General features: G+C 42.6%; 1 protein-coding gene across 3 annotated transcripts in view; it reads right to left on the bottom strand.

Annotated features, from left to right (window-relative positions):
• Window positions 1-13,230: 13,230 nt before the first annotated feature.
• The window catches only part of EPSTI1 (epithelial stromal interaction 1), an 81,275-nt gene continuing 80,420 nt past the window's right edge, over window positions 13,231-14,085 (bottom strand). For all 3 annotated transcript variants that reach the window (XM_037894635.2, XM_037894641.2, XM_043533331.1), the window contains one exon: window positions 13,231-13,798. The gene's annotated coding sequence lies outside the window, so the exon portion shown is untranslated. The remainder of the gene's footprint in view (window positions 13,799-14,085) is intronic.

Below are 14,085 nucleotides of genomic sequence, written 5' to 3'. Positions count from 1 at the left end.
ATACCCAATACCCCAATACCCAATATCAATGCCCCATACCATCTATACAAGAGCTGTCAGAGATGTTGCCCCATTTTGACCTGAGCAACTAGTGAAAATCTAGGGGCCTGGGAACCATCCAGTTGGGAGTAGAAATTGACAGAGGCTGGTATTTTCTTTGGTGCAATCTTGTTTATTTACAAGGAATGTACAAAGTCCTGCTTCTCTGACCATAGGAAAAATCAAAAACAGGAATTAGCTTATTTGTGTAGAGCCTCAAACCTCTCTAGTCAGCACCAGACCCAAAATCCTCCTCTCTAGGCTTCTCCTATGGTCACACCATGCTCACAGGCTGTTGCTTTGCCTCAATTACTCTCAGTTTCTTGTCTGCACCCCAGATTGTTTTTTTCCCACCCCCACAGACACCCCCCCACCTGGTAAGAGCAATGCCCAGTGGAACCCTCTGCCCACATGGTGCCAGGGTCCAGGCAGACTTTGTTTTGCCCTGATTTAGGTGTGACCCCTTAACTCTTTTTTACGATTATCTTAAGTGAACAGCATGTTCACACATCAGTTTCAAATGAGGTTTTAACTGAACCCAGGAGGTTTATGTCAGCTCACAACAATAATTTTTTTTAACACAGAAAGTCCTTCATCCGACACATACTTCATCAATAGTACATCTCATTCTGATGGACAGAAAAGAGTTAATTGCTGACCTAAAAGTTAGCAGTAGCCTAGGTACAGTGATCATGATCTGGTTACACCTACTTTGTGCAAACAGAACATGGCTCAAACCAGCATTTAAAAGGGGCATTTTCCTAAAGCTTAAAGCAATTGTTGTTATAACTGACTGGGAACATAAATTTAAGTGTTAATGAAAACTAGGAATTGTTCAAGAACATCCAACTGGATGCCACAACATTCTAAATAGGAAATAAAAAGTGATGCTGGTCAAAAAACCATCCTGGTTAAAAGGAGATGCAAAAGCAGTGATAAACCAAAACAAAAAAATTAATATAAAGAATTCAAAAAAGGGGAAGTTAATGACAATGAATATAAGTTATACATTAAAAATGTAGGTGACTGGTAAGGGAAGCTAACTGGATCAATGAATTATCAATGGCCAATAGGGTTAAAGGCAAGAAGGCGGCATTTTTAACATATTAGGAATAAAAAAAGAACCCTAGGTCAGGCATAAGCCCATTGCTAGATGCAGACACTAAAATCATAAATAGGGATGCAGAAAAGAAAGAAGTATTCAATGGTTATTTCCGTTCTATATTTGGAATGAAGCAGGAGGATATATTCATCCCATATGATGATGTGGATGGAGCAGATGTTATCATCGGTAACAAAGGAGGATGTGAAGCAGCAGCACCTGATAAATTTAAACATTTTCAGATGAGACCTGGATACACTAAAGCGTCTTAAAGGAATGACCTGAAGAGCCCTGTGAACTACTAATATTAATTTTTAACAAATCTTGGAAAATTCCAAAGCATTAGAAGACCGTCAATGTAATTCCAATATTTAACAGTAGTAAAAGGGATGACCCAGAGAAATGATTTGTGAGCTTGATGTCAATACCAGGCAAAATAATGAAATGGCTAATTTGAGATTCTATCAACAAAAGAACTAGAGGCTAAAATATAATTAATGCCAGAGAGCACGATTTCCTGGAAAATGGGGATAGTGTGGGGAGGGGACAGTTTGGGACAAAATTACAGGCCTGGTTGATAAAGACACCTGCACTGATATAATATACTTGCATTTCTCCAAGCATTTTGACTAGTATCACATATCTTGATTTTAAAAAAAAACCACTTGCGTTATATGGAATTAACAGGGCACACATTAGATGGCCTAAAAGCTGGCTCACTGACAGATCTCAAAATTAGTTAATGGGAAGATATCAGTGGGTGGAGGCAGTACCAGCAGCGTCCCTCAGGGATCAATTATTGGGCTAATGGTATTCAATTTTACTGGTCAATGATCTAGACAGCATACATTTTTTACTTATAAGGTTTGTAGAGAACACAAAGATTGATGGGATAGTAAATAATGAAGACAGGTAGCTGTGACGAAGGGCTCTAAATCACTTGGTTCAATTGTCACAATCCAACCAAATGTGTTTTAATGAAGCCATATGCAAGGCAGTACACCTCGGAAAAAAGAATGCAGGCTATACCTACAGAATGGGAGCTCTGTCTTGTAAAGTAGCATCTCAGAAAAGGACTTTGAGGTCATCGTAGATAACCCCCTCAACCTGAGTGCTCTGCAGTGCTGTGGGTAAAAGGGCTAATGTGATCCTTGGATGTATAAAAAGGGGAACATCAAGTGGAAGTAGGGAAATGATCTTGCCTCTGTAGACAGCATTGGTAAGACTACCACTAGAATATTGTGCCCAGTGCTGGTGTCCACATTTCAAGAAGGATGTGGAAAAGTAGGAGAGAGTTCAAAGAAGAGCTTTGACGCTCTCCTCAGGACACTCAGACCCATAAGCCACTGTGTTACCCCTCTGCCTTAGTAAGAATGAGCTCTGCTGAGGATTAGTGTGTGTGTCAGCTCCCTGCCAAACCAGCCTCTCTTCCTCACCAGCAAACTCCTCGAGACTCTGCCAGTCTTTATCTTGCCTCGCAGGTAACACTCAGTAAGCCCCAGTTCCCAAACGCTCCAGAGACATTTATCTTCAGTCTCCAGTCCCTCTCACTGGATACTCAAAGAAATCATCAGGTTCGCTGCCTCCAAAGTCACCAGACATGCCATCCTGCTAGGTTAGCTGAGGACTTACTCTATACTTCAGCAGGACAGCACTGAGAGGATATACAGTAAAACTAAGAGCAAGTTTATTAGTAAAGAACAGATTTAAATGATGCTAAGCAAGAGAAAAAGACATATGGTTACAAACACAACAAAGATAACATGTTTTTTAGGGACTAAACCCTAAAATGTTAGCAAGTTACACTCTTTGCATAAGCATTTTTCTCACTTACATCAAGTTACCAGCATTGCCAACCCTCCAAGCCACAGGATCCAACATTCACGGAATTAGAGGGTGCTGTCCCCCATCTTTCCTAAGTGAGAGATGAATAAAGGGTTCTCTCCCCTTCTTTTTATAGTCCAGTAAACCTTTGAAATATAAACCCAGACACAGTTCCACAGTCCTTGTTGGTGTATAGTTGCTATGCTTTGGTCAATTTGCTTTTTTGATTGTCTTAATTACTTTGTTTTCCTTAGATGTAAATGTACTTCCATTGTCTCTGGCCTCACCTTGCTCAGTTTAAGTTGGAGACATGGGCAAACAGGTAAAACAATATTCCTTTGTCTATGCCAAACTAGTTTATTCACTTTACTCAGATTGGTTGGTCTGAACATATTTCTATCACACCCACAATTCTTTACATGCTAATTATAGTGACAAAGTTCCTCCTCTGCCTTGGTGGGTCCTGTGCTTTTTGGCAGATTTGCTCACCTCAGAGGTTCACGGCAGCCCTCAGTTTGGCCGCTTCTACTAGAGGCTCAAACCTGCCGTTCACTCAGCTGGCCAGCATGGGGGAAACCGAGAACAATCTCCACAGTCTCTGTTGTCGCACCTAGTGGGTCGGGGACAGGCCAGATCCCTTTCCAAATTAGAACTTCCCTTCTGGTGTTGCTCACAGACCAGGTCAACTTCTCCTGTGTCCGATCAGCAGTTGCGGGGGGGAAGGGAGGAATCCAGGCCCACCCTCTACACCGGGTTCCAGCCCACGGCCCTGTGGATAGCAGCCGTTTACAATGTCTCCTGTATCATAGAATATCAGGGTTGGAAGGGACCTCAGGAGGTCATCTACTCCAACCCCCTGCTCAAAGCAGGACCAATCCCCAACTAAATCATCCCATCCCAGTATAGGTTGGATGACAGCTACAACACTGTGGGCTACTTCCCCATGGCCTCCCCCCCAGCACCTTCTTTGTCCTCACTGCAGGATCTTCCTCCTGAAGCCTGATCATGCTTGTACTCCTCAGTCTTCCTCACTCCCTGCTCCTTGCACGCCCCCCACTAACTGATGGGAAGTCCTTTTTAAACCAGATGTCCTGATTAGTCTGCCTGCCATAATTGATTCTAGTATGTTCTTAATTGGCTCCAGATGTCTTAATTAGCTTGCCTGTCTTAATTGGTTCTAGCAGGTTCCTGATTGCTATAGCGCAGCCCCTGCTCCGGTCACTCAGGGAACAGAAAACTATTCATCCAGTGGTCAGTATATTTGACTTCTACCAAACTCCTGTACCCCACTGGTCTGGGTCTATCACTATACATACATCATGCAATAATATTAGTAACCAGCATGTCACCAGTTTTTAACATACCTTAAGATACTATTTGGCTAAATATTCTGAGAACAGTACATTGGGTGCACCCTTTGCCAGTTGTGACTGAATGCACCCCTGTATTCACACCTTACACGCTTTTTTAATAATCTTTGTACAAGGTAGGCCTTGTGAGGTATCATTTGAAAACTCATAACTTGATCAGTAATAGCATGGTAAAATTCATGTAGCAACATTATGTGTAAATTTATGAATGTAAACTGAAATCATGACTTAAGTGTGTTTCCTAGATAAGTCTGGGGAGTGGCTAATCCAGTTTCTAAAAGACAAAGGGCAAGATGATGCCCTAGGCAGGTGTCAACTGCTGATGGGCCATCACAAATCAAGCGGCCATCCTTTGGCAAGAAAGTGGGGCAGGGACAAAGATCTGCATCTTAGCAAAGAAACACCATGAGATCTCCTTACACTCATAGACTCTAGGGTCAGAAGGGACCATCATGCTCACCTAGTCTAACCTCCTGTCTCTTGGTTCTCAGTTAGAAATGCTTTTCAAACAGGGATGGAAGTTATAAAAAGGAGGGGAAAATGCTCCAAGAGACCTTTCCTCTCTCTCTCTCTGCCCATCTCATTCTCCACACCTGAGAAGACAAAGGAAACAGCCACTGGACTCTGGGGGAGGGGTCCTGACCTGACAGTTTGGTCAGTGATGCTTTTGGAAGCATGTGGGGAGAAAGTTTGCTTTGAATCTTATGTAGTTGGTTAAGCTAAGCATTAGAAAGCATTTTTATCTTTATTTTCTTGTAATTCTGACTTTTATGCCTCATTCTTGTACGCACTTAAAATCTCCCCCTTTATAGTTGTTAAACTTGTTTTATCTAATCCAGTGAGTTTAACTTTAAAGTATCTGGGTAACTATTTAAGATAATAAGCTAGTGTATATTATTCCCTTAAAGGAATGATGGATTTAATATATTTGAACCATCCAGGAGAGGGCTGGACAGTACAGGACACACTTTTGGGGTGGGGAAGAATCCAGGACTTGGAGCATGTTGGGGTCACACTATAATACTGTATAACCAAGGCTGGTAAAAGCTGGACTGTAACCCACATGTGGCTGGCAGCAGGGGCACCGGGACATGGGGAGTCTGGGGGCCATAGCTATGCCTTCCCACTTTTTACTGGCCATAAGGGCAAGCGACAGGGGGAGGGGGCAGAGAGGAATAGGTGTGGATGGGGTCTCAAGAGGAAGGAATGGCATAAGGGCAGGGGATCAGGTGGCAAGGAGGCGCAAGGGTGGGCGCTGGGGGAGAAAGGGCTGTGCAGAGGGGCAGGGCCACTGTTCGGGCGCCTGTAGCACCCCCATTTTTTGGGAGCTTCCGTCACTCCTGGGTGGACGGTCGCAGTCACACACAGACACTCATGTTGTGACTTGCATTCGGGTGGCTGTTTGCGAATGGCCTAGGTGGGTGCTACTGCAGCAAGGTATTGTAAGGCACCTAAGGTTGCAGGGGTGACAGCGCCTCATTGGTCTAGACTGAACCTTGGTATATCAGACTCTTGGGGCCGCAGGGGCTGCAACAGTGATCCTGAGGTTGGAAAACAAGCCTTACAATGGGAGGCTTAAGTACCTCAGTTTATCGAAGAGAAGGTTGAGAGATTACTCAATCACTGTGTGCAAGTAAATATTGTCACTGTCTCAGGGTTAACTGCACTGTATTCCTTTTCCAGAGCTGCTCAAGGGCACTCACATAAGGTTTCTGGCTACCAACCATCTCCCCTCTTGAGTAGAAAATTTTTTCTCTCCCCCTCTCTTGACTGGGGATTTAAGGCTGCACAGCTCCCTAACTTATACTGTGATATCCCCAGCAAGCTAGTCTGCCTCAGGGCCAGTGCCTGTATGTTGCTCTCTCTCTCCAAGGGCTACAAATAGGGTATTGCCAGCAGTTACAAGTTACCACACAGCTCCTTCTTAGTAAGCACTTTTATTCTTAAGGTTCAAGCATTACAGAGAAAATATATAAAAACAAAAGCTTCTATATGTATGCTGAAAGCTTACCAGAAGTTACCCATCAGTCTTTGGTCTACTAGTACCCCAGTCTTTCCAACCCTTCTGCAAGGAAGGGCTGGTCCATCCTTGGACAGAAGATCATGTCCCTTTTCTGAAAGAAAAAGCCTGAGTCAGTTTAAACACAGCCTTCTTATATCAAAAGCCCTTTCTTTGTGTGATGATCACTGGAGAACCCTGTTTGAACCAATATTGTGAGAGAACTGGATTTGACATAATCCGTAGCCATCTTGTGCACTTAACAGCCCCCGCCCCCGAAGCTGGAAGTGAGGACACCGCAGAGTCAGGAGAAAAATCTGGCCTTGCTTAGGTAGACAAAAAATAGCTGCAATTTCACTGACTGGGATAGATAAAGTGAAGGACAGATTTATGCGGGGGAGGGGAAGATGTGGAAAATTTACTTTGATTGTGGTTGTTTGTGTTTGTAAGTTTTTTTGCTGAAGTGGCTTTGCTGATAAGGAGAATAATCAATTGTTATTGGCTGTTGCTAGGGAAATTGTTAGCCTATTAGGGGCTATTAGGAGTTATGTCCTTTGTCCAGAGAAAATCTAGAAAGGGTGCTTTGGAGCAGTCCAAGGAAGTTTTTCTTCAGGCAAGGGGCGGACACCTAAACTCCCCATCAGCCGGACAGAAGGGGTCCCTGAAAACCTGACTGCTGATCACTTGAAACCCTTTCAAACTTTAGGTAACAGGGTTTGAGGTTCTTTGAACCTACTGCTATAGCACATGTGTGTGTGTGTTTGAGACATAATAAAAAAAGGTAGTCTTAGTTAAAAGCATTCTGGTTTGTATCAATCATTTAGCAGACAGAGGAACTGTGTCCCCATTGATTTATTCCTGACATCACCTGGAGAGAAACAGTTAAGTTACCACTACTTTGGATTCTGAAAACCCTGGGTAACATAACTGGTGAGCCAGCCAGGAGTGGTAGAGAAGAGGGGACGATTGGTACAAACCCTGGGTAATAATATATTCAAGTCTCAGTTGGTATCTGACTCCGGATGTTTCCAACTTGAGTTTTTCACCTTAATCATCCCCTTGTCCCCCACCACTGTTTTTAGTTCCTGGAGGAGCTGTGGCAACCCTTTCCCCTTGCAATTATATACAATACCTGGCCCACAGTGAGATATGAATCATTCACAAATTCAACACAAGATATTCCCCCAGAGCTACTGCATGTGGTTGTAATATCCATCACACATACTTATGAAAACAAGTAGTGTGGGGAGCTTTTCAAACTTGCAGACAAAGGCATGCTTTACTCCACTTTCTGAGAAAAAGTTCTTTTAACATATCCATACAGACATACTCAAATACAATGACAAAGAAAACACAGCAAGAGTATAGACATAATAAACAACACAGTATGAAATAGTCATAAATATTCCTGAGCATTATAAAACAAATAATTCCCTAACTCCTCACTCTCCCCACTCCCTCATGCACATATAGAAACATCAGAAGCCCAATATACCTGGAGCTAGTTTGTAATTAGGGCAACCATATTTCCAAAAAGGAAAGCAGGACACTGCATAGGGCTGGCCTGAGACCTCCCATGAGGTTGTCCTGAGCCCCCCGCCATCCCTGCTGGCCCAAGCATGGGAGGCGGGTAGGGGAGACTGGGGGGTGGCTGCACCTCCTCAAACACCCAGGCATGGCCCCACCCAGACTCCACCCCTAGGGCCCCGCTTTGGGGGTACCACTGGGATCCAGGGGCTGGAGCCACGCTGCCTGCCTTCCCGTGGCTACGGGGGCTGCAACAGTGCCACTGTGCACTCTCCCTCCCAGTGTGCTCCAGGGCTGGGGCGGGGGTGGGGGGGGGGTAAGAGGGAAGCACTGCGGCAGCGTGCGCTCTCCTTCCCGGCGCTCTGGGGGCTGCAGGCACTAGTTAGCCTGGGCCGGTGGCTGTGATGTGGGGACTTTGGGTTCCGGGACCAAGGAAGGGGCAGGGCTGGGGGCTAGCTTCCACCAGACAGTAGTTCAGAAGCCACCCATGGGCCCGAGCCACTCACCCAAGCCCCCCTACCCATGTGAGGGACAGGTGAGCAGTGACGCACATACTAGATAGGGTGACCATATTTCCCAAAGGCTGGGACTGGCATTGCTATTTGCCCAGTCCCTGTCTGCCCCCCATTGGAGTTCTGCCACCTCCCTCAGCTCAGGGATGGCATTTCCACTCGCCCCCATGCATGTTCTGGTGCACCCCAGTTGTTTTTTTTTCTTCTTTTTCTTTTTAAAAAACAAAAATGGACATTTGTCCTGTTTGCTCTTGTCAACTTGTCAAGTTGGCAAGAGTAAACAGGACAAATACTCACTTTTGCCAAAACAGTCTGGGCGGTGGGGATAAAGCTTAAAAAGGGGGACCGTCCCAGCCAAAAGGGGATTTATGGTCACACTCTTTCTAATGCTCTCATGAAAGACCAGGTGTCTTCATAGTTAGATCTGGGGCCTCTATAGATTGTTGCCAGTTTGTCCAGGAGGGCAATGTTTGTTAAGTGAGTTAGCCAATCAAAGAATGCGGGGGAGGAGATAGCAGATTTCCATTTTCTTAAAATGACTCATTTGACCATAAGTGAGGCAGCAATCCATTTCCTGACATTACTCAAACAGGGTAGAGTTTCTAGAATACTCAAAACACAGAGGCTCAGGGTAGGAGTTTTTCCTACATCAGTCACCTTAAACAGAGTGCCACACACTTGTTTCCTGGTGTGAATATATTTTGACATTCAAAGACTACATGAGACAGTTTTGCATTAGAGCTGTCACATCAACTTTTAGTATGTGGGGGAAGTCCAGCTTCATGCAATCATGTAGGGGTCCAATAATATCTATTCAGAATTTTGTTCTGAACAATGCAAACACAGAGAACTGGATGTTCTACATATATTATGCCAGATAGTATCACACCTGCCGGAGGAAATGGAGATGTTTAGGTCCTTCTCCCATTTTTCTTTTAGGGTACAGTCATAGGATACATCAAGGCGTTCAGCCATTCGTATGCATAGCTAAAAACATTTGGTCAGTAAACACTTTTTAAGGTGCACTTCCCGTGGAATGTTATTTATGGCCTGCCAGCAATTCCCCAGCTCTTCTATAATCTTCAATGAAAGCTTACTGTAGAAAGGACCTTGCTCTGCTGGTAGCTGGTATTTATCACAAAGATGTGAAGTAGGCTACAGTTGTCCATTCAATAATCTCTTTTATGGTTAACATGCTTTTGCTTAGCCAAATTAATTTGAGTTTCAATCTATTAGCAAATTTAAATTGGGGATTATTCCAGATTGGCATGGAAGGTGAGATTAGAAGAGGTAATGGACTTGATTTTCTGAAGAACACTCCAAGAGGAGATAACTATATTTTGCCTTAAAGATGCAGGCAACAATTTTAAAAATGGAAATGCAGAGATCCAAAGATGTTAACTACTTTTTCTTCAAATCTCTAAGCACAAAGATTCTTGGGAAGAATTGGCAGGACAGAACCATTTTATTAGAAATTTTAATAAAGCCAGATGATATCAATACAAATCAGATAAGAAATCATGGCCAAAGTGAGGGGCGAGGGTTAAGTATTTTATGGGATATTCATAACGTCTTCATATTCCAAAAGAAAAGTTGTGCAACTCTTGTTCTTGTGAAAGTTGAAGCAGGAAATTGAAGGAATTAAGCTAAACCTAATACATTAATCTTGGTCTTAAATTCATTTTTAATAGCTTCTACCTTTCCCCATAAAGATATTGGTGGTGAATGCCACTTCATGTCTTTTATCACTTTGAGTCTGACATCTGTGTTTGCAGACACAATCTTTGATAAATCAGAGCATATCCTGATTCCTAAATAGGTTCTCTCTTTGCATCAATGAAAGGAGAATGATTGTATTTGAGATGGATTTGGTCCACATGAAATATCAATCACTTGGAGACTTATTACAGTTCATCCAAAATCCCAATATATCATGAAAATAGTTTACTGCAGATAGTAGTGGTAGAATTGAAGAGGAGGGATTCTTGAAAGCGAGCAGAATATTATCCATGTACAGACTAATCTTGTATTCTTTATCTCGGCTTGCAATTCCTTCAACGGAGAATGTCTGATATGTGCTGCTAGAGGTTCCACGGCAATATCAAATAGTAGAGGTGACAGAGGGCATCCCTGATCCATTCCTCAATTTAACTGAAAAGTAAAGTAGAGGAGACCACACCATTTGCCAGAACAGAGGCAAGGGATGATTTGTGAATATCATCACTCCAGGTCAGAAATTTAAATCCAAATCTTAATTTTCTCAGGATTGCTTGTAGGTATGGCTATTCCACTCAGTTGTAGGCCTTTTCAGCATCTAATGACAGGATAGCAGCTGGGAGCATCAGTTATTTGTGCCTGGCAGATTAAATGGAATAATTTCTGAGTACTGTGTGCCGCTAATCTGCTACGAATAAAACCCATTTGGTCTCCATGAATGATTGATAAAGCAATATTGTTTAAGTGTGAAGTGAGAACCTTTGTCCGAATTTTATGATCTGGGTTCAATAGTGATGAAATAGGTCATTGTCATAATGAAGACTGTCCGTGTCTTCTTTTAGAATTAGGGTAAATTATCACCAGTCTCATATCCCAGGACATAAATTGAATATCTTTCTAGAAGATTTATGGTTGAGATGGAGCATTTGGACTTGATACAGGAATCACTTGGTGAAATTCTATGGCCCATGTTATATAGGAAGTTGCTCATAAGGGTTCATTCTAGAGTTAAAACCTATACATCTATGAACCAGTTTTTCTGGGAGCTCCAGAAGCTGGTAGGTCTGTCTTGTCAGAATGTTTTTCATTGGTCAAAAGCAGAGAGAAATCACCCAAGAGCTTCTGAGTGCCTTTAGGCCAGTGATGGGCAACCTACGGGCCATCAGGGTAATCTGATTGCAGGCCGTGAGACATTTTTCTGATGTTGACTGTCTGCAGGCACGGCCCTCCACAGCTCCCAGTGGACGCGGTACGCTGTTCTCGGACAATGGGAGCTGCGGGAAGTGGCAGCCAGCACAACAGAGACAGCATGGCATTGGTATAAGATAAGATATTACACTACAGAAAAACCTGGGCGTCATATACAAGGGACCCATGATCTTGAAATGAAGGGTTGGAGTTTCAGCTCAACTGCGCATCTGTGAAAAGACAGGCACAAGGCATTTTCCCCACATCTTGTATTCCTGCATAGCCAGGCACAACCCTGTAGGAGACTTCAGACATTGCTCCTTGGTAATGCCATCACCACAGCTAGTTATACACCTGGTAAAGGTAGTGTGCACAATACAGCCCTTTGAAAATAAGATCTAGTTTGTCACTGCAGGACGAGCTCAGGAAGAAGCTGTAGCTGAGATAGCAAGAATTCCTCTGGGTGATTTTGCTGCATTATGGCCCCTTCTCATCATGTCCGTTGCAGGCCATGACTTTTAAGTGACAGACTGGCCCTCTGTTTGTATACACCATTTATTTTGTCACTTTTATATTACATATAATCAGAAAGGAAAGAAATAAGTGGGACGATTTAGATGAGCACAGTAGTGATTCTGGAAAGGTAGTGCAGAAATCAGTTATGGGTTTCAGAATACTTTCAAAATGAACGAGATTGAGAAAGGGAAGTACTTTGAAGAACAAGTGCCTCTTTCACCACTGAGCAGATCCACCTTCTGGTGGTCAAGATGGTACGCAGTCCTATTGGACTCAGTACTGTTCCAGGATGTAAAAATAGCAACAGTAACTATAGACACATCCTTTCCACTTAGGATGAAGGGACACAGTCGCCTAACCAAGTTGGATTTGGATTTAGACAGGGATCACTGTCTAATTACCTTCAGAATGCCTCTTTCTGCACACCCTGCCACATCAGTCACGCTCAGCAGGAACACTTCAGCTGACACGTGAGGTATGAATTCATGGGGTTGAGAGGCAGGAAATTCCTAGTGAAGGGTCTCACTACACTACTACTAATCCAGGCTGAGTGTGAGACTCACCATATAGAGTATAATGTAAGAGCTAACACGGGCATTTCCTAAATCACCACCACTTTATCACATATCATATGACAACCAAGTGCCAGGATCTGACCACTATAAAAAGAAGGTGGAGAGCGGAGCTCTTCCTTACAGAAGCACTCAGAGTACAATGATGAATGCTTGCATTACAGAGTCATTTTACAGAGATGCAGAGTTCTTCTGCTGAATCTCTTTGACGTCAGATGCTTAATCCCTGCATAGAGATGCAGAGGTATTTATGCTGAGTCACTCTAAGGTTAGGTCGGGGTGTACAATTAACTCCAATCTAGTAGTATATGAGATGGTGAGTGATTCTCTGAAACAGACTTAATTATGGGCATTGCAAAAAGAGAATCCTGCAGGGCAAAAAATGTCGGTGCATCCAAGCTTTGGAATAAAGCTGTGGCTGAAGCTTATGATCTGTTATATACATTCCATATTACAATGGGGACGCAAAATATCATGGCATATCTATGCACTGAGAAAACTGTTTGGGAAACCTTCACCGTTACATAAGACACACACCTTTAAATGTGGAATATTTCATATCTGCATGGTTTACCTACCAGGCACTGTAAGCATCTATTTTACATTAGGCAGAGATTTAGCTTGTGCATCGGACTTTGTGGAAAGCATTAGCACGTGGCGCCTTACAGAAATAGTGATATTACAACAGGTCAGTTCCATTAGAATGGGAGGGAGAAAGAAAGAAAGAAGTTGGATTGCTTCATTAACTTCTAACATGCAATTTTTTCCCACTGAAGTTAGAGAAAATTGAAGCAAAAAAAGCACAGTGAAAAGTCAGTGTATTATAGCACAGAAAACTTCCCATAAATTAAAATCACATTGAAAATATTTTTCAAAAGTTTTATTATCATACATTTTGTACTCGTTTAAAAACATTTAAAAAGTAAAATATTCAGTTTAGTGCACACAATAGTATTTCAATTTTTTTCTTTGAACCTCAGCAGATAAGCACCTAGTAAAAATGAACAGAATGCCCCTCTCCCTTCCCCCACCACAAGCCTCTGCAAGCGGTCAGATTTTTTGGCTAATTCTATAGGAGAGAGCAGGTTATTCCTGAAGGTTCCATAGTCATGGAAGCTATAAGCATGTCTTTTTCATGAGATCCTGCTGTAATTGCATGCTGAAAAATAAATTACGAAAAAAATATAATGAAACCTTTCACTGTCATTAAAGATTAAATATGACTTTGATAATCAACTGCTTCAAATATGCGTGAATAATGACAGAAAGAAACCGGTCACTGAAGATTGCTCACTGAAGTGGGTGTGAAGTTGAAGTCAGGGTAAAATCACAGTGAGGCTCAACAAGATAACATTATGAAAAAAAAGCATCCCTAGAGCTTTTTCGAGGTCAGTCGGTCAAGGCCAGATAAAAGTACATATTCCACAAACATCCTGTAACAAGAGAAAAACAGATTATGCAGCAAAACAAAAACAAGTCATACAGCTACAGGATTGAGTCCATTGGAAACCAGTATTTCCCTTTGCCTCTGACATGTTTCATACTGTTGTAATTTAAAAGGATTTCATTTTTTTATCTTATTATAAATTTGACTTACAAAATGTTCTAGTTATCTGCAGACACATTAATAGCTCTTTGAACAATATATTAATGTAGCAGTCTGGGACATGATCTCATATCAACAGTAAAATAAGCCTTACAAGAGAGTATGCCAGGATCA

Source organism: Chelonia mydas, chromosome 1, assembly GCF_015237465.2.
Source record: "Chelonia mydas isolate rCheMyd1 chromosome 1, rCheMyd1.pri.v2, whole genome shotgun sequence".
In the NCBI taxonomy this organism is placed as follows: Eukaryota; Metazoa; Chordata; order Testudines; family Cheloniidae; genus Chelonia; species Chelonia mydas.
Note: the sequence above shows the minus strand (reverse complement) of the source record. Positions and strands in the feature narration are given on the sequence as shown.